Here is a 2,962-nt window from a genome sequence, read left to right as displayed (position 1 = left end):
GAGGCTGGGGTCTGGGTCCGGGGTCTGGAGGTCTGGGACTGGGGTCTGGGTACGGAGTCCGGGGTCTGGGGTCCGAGATCTGGGGTCTGGGACTGGGTCCAGGAGACCGGGGTGTGGGGTTTGGGGTCCAGGGTCTGGGGTCTTGGGTCTGGGTCCGGGATCTGGGGTCTGGGTCCGGGGTCTGTGGTCTGGGTCTGGAGTCTGGATCTGGGTCGGGGGTCTAGGGTCTGGAGTCTGGGGTCTGGGGTCTTGGGTCTGGGGTTTGGGTTCTGTGTCCGGGGTCCGGGGTCTGGTCCGGGAACCGGGGTCTGCTGTCTGGGTCTGGGGTCCGTGGTGTGAGGCTGGGGTCTGGTTCCAGGGGGTCCGGGGTCCAGGGTCTGGGGTCTGGGGATCCGGGGTCTGGGGTCCGGGGTCTGGGGTCTGGGACTGGGGTCTAGGTCTGGAATCTGGGTCTGGGTCCAGGGTCTGGGTCCGGAGTCCGGGGTCTGGGGTGTGAGGATGGGTCTAAGGTCTGGTTCCGGGGTCCGGGTTCCGGGTCTGGATCCGGGGTCTGGGGTCTGGAATCTGGGTCTGGGTCCAGGGTCTGGGTCCGGAGTCCGGGGTCTGGGATGTGAGGATGGGTCTAAGGTCTGGTTCCGGGGTCCGGGGTCCGGGTCTGGATCCGGGGTCTGGGGTCTGTGTTCTGGGTCTGGGTCCGGGGTCCGGGGTGTGAGACTGGGGTCTGGTTCCGGGGTCCAGGTCTGGATCCGGGGTCTGGGGTCTGGGTCCGGGGTCTGGGTTTGGATCTGGAGTTTGGGTCTGGGGTTTGGGGTCCGGGTTCTGGGGTCTTGGGTCTGGGTCCGGGGTCTGTGGTCTGGGTCTGGGTCTGGGGTCCAGGGTTCTGTGATCTGGGTCTGGAGTCTGGATCTGGGTTCGGGGTCCGGATTCTGGAAACTGGGGTCTGTGGTCTGGGTCTGGGTCTGGGGTTCGGGGTCTGGGGTCTGGTTCCGGGGTCCAGGGTGTGGGGCTGGGCTCTGAGGTCTGGGGTCTGGGTCCGGGGTCTGGGATCTGGGGTCCGGGTCTGGGGCCCGTGGTCTGGTGTCTGGGTCTGGGTCCGGGGTCCTGGGTGTGAGGCTGGGCTCTGGGTCTGGGTCCTGGGGTTTGTGGTCTGAGTCCGGGGTCTGGGATCTGGGGTCCGGGTCTGGGGCCCGTGGTCTGGTGTCTGGGTCTGGGGTGTGTGGTTTGGGTCTGTGGTCTGGGTGCTGGGTCCGCAGTCCGGAGTGTGAGGCTGGGGTCTGGGTCTGCGACCAGGGTCTAGGGTCTGTGGGCTGGGGGCTGGGGTCTGGTTTCTGGGTTCTGGGGTCTGAGGTCTGGAGTCTGTGGAGTGAGGCTGGGGTCTGGGTCCTGGGTCTGGGTTCTGGGGTTTTGGTCTGGGGTCCGGGTCCGGGGTCTGGGGTCTGGGTCCAGGGTCTTGGGTCTGGGTCCGGGGTCCGATGTCTGGGGTCTGGCGTCTGTGGTCTGGGTCTGGGTCTGGGGTCTGGGGTGTGAGGCTGGAGACTGGGGTCTGGTTCCAGGGTCCGGGGTCCGGGTCTGGATCCGGGGTCTGGGGTCTGTGTTCTGGGTCTGGGTCCGGGGTCCGGGGTCCGGGGTGTGAGACTGGGGTCTGGTTCCAGGGTCCAGGTCTGGATCCGGGGTCTGGGGTCTAGGGTCTGTGGTCTGCTTCCGGGGTCGGGTGTGGGGCTGGGGTATGGGGTCTGGGGTCTGGAGTCTGGAGTCTGGGGTCTGGGTCTAGGTCCGGGGTCCGGGGTGTGAGGCTGGAGACTGGGGTCTGGTTCCGGTGTCCGGGGTCCGGGTCTGGATCCGGGATCTGGGGTCTGGGGTCTGTGTTCTGGGTCTGGGTCCGGGGTCCGAGGTGTGAGGCTGGGGTCTGGGGTCTGGTTCCGGGGTCCAGGTCTGGATCCGGGGTCTGTGGTTTAGGGTCTGTGGTCTGCTTCCGGGGTTGTGAGGCTGGAGACTGGGGTCTGGTTCCGGGGTCCGGGGTCCGGTTCTGGATCCGGGATCTGGGGTCTGGGGTCTGTGTTCTGGGTCTGGGTCCGAGGTGTGACGCTGGGGTCTGGGGTCTTGTTCCGGGGTCCAGGTCTGGATCCGGGGTCTGTGGTCTAGGGTCTGTGGTCTGCTTCCGGGGTTGGGGTGTGGGGCTGGGGTATGGGGTCTGGGGTCTGGAGTCTGGGGTCTGTGGTCTGGGACTGAGGTCTGGGGTCTGCGGTCTGGGGTCTGGGGTCTGGGTCTGGGGTCTTGGTCTGGGTCTGGGGTCCGGGGTGTGAGGCTGGTGTCTGGAGTCTGGTTCCGGGATCCGGGTCTGGATCCGGGGTCTGGGATCTGGGGTCTGTGGTCTGGGGTCTGGGTCCGGGGTGTGAGGCTGGGGTCTGGGGTCTGATTCCGGGGTCCAGAGTCGGGGTCTGGAGTCTGGGTCCAGGGTCGGGGTGTGGGGCTGGGGAGTGGGGTCTGGGGTCTGTGGTCTGGGACTGGGGTCTGGGTCCGGGGTCTGGGACCGGGGTCCGGGGTCTGGGGTCTGTGGTCTGTGGTCTGTGTCCGGGGTCCGGGATCTGAGGTCTGGGGTCTGGGTCTGAGTCTGGGTCCAGGGTCCAGGGTGTGAGGCTGGGGTCTGGGGTCTGGTCCCAGGGTCCAGGTCTGGATCCGGGATCTGGGGTCTGGTGTCTGTGGTCTGGGGTCTGGAGTCGGGGTGTGGGTCTGGGGTCTGGGGTCTGTGGTCTGAGACTGGGGTCTGGGTCCGGGGTGTGGGGCCGGGGTCCGGGGTCTGGGGTCTGTGATCTGTGTACGGGTTCCGGGGTCTGGGTCTGGGATCAGGGTCTCTGGTCTGGGTCTGGTTCTGGGGTCCGGGGTGTGGGGCTGGGGTCCGGGGTCCAGGGTCTGGGTCTGGGGTCTGGGCTCCGGGTTCCGGGTTCTGGGTCTGGGGTCTGGG

Source organism: Chiloscyllium plagiosum, chromosome 22 (assembly GCF_004010195.1).
Source record: "Chiloscyllium plagiosum isolate BGI_BamShark_2017 chromosome 22, ASM401019v2, whole genome shotgun sequence".
NCBI lineage: Eukaryota > Metazoa > Chordata > Chondrichthyes > Orectolobiformes > Hemiscylliidae > Chiloscyllium > Chiloscyllium plagiosum.
This window is presented reverse-complemented; position numbering follows the sequence as displayed.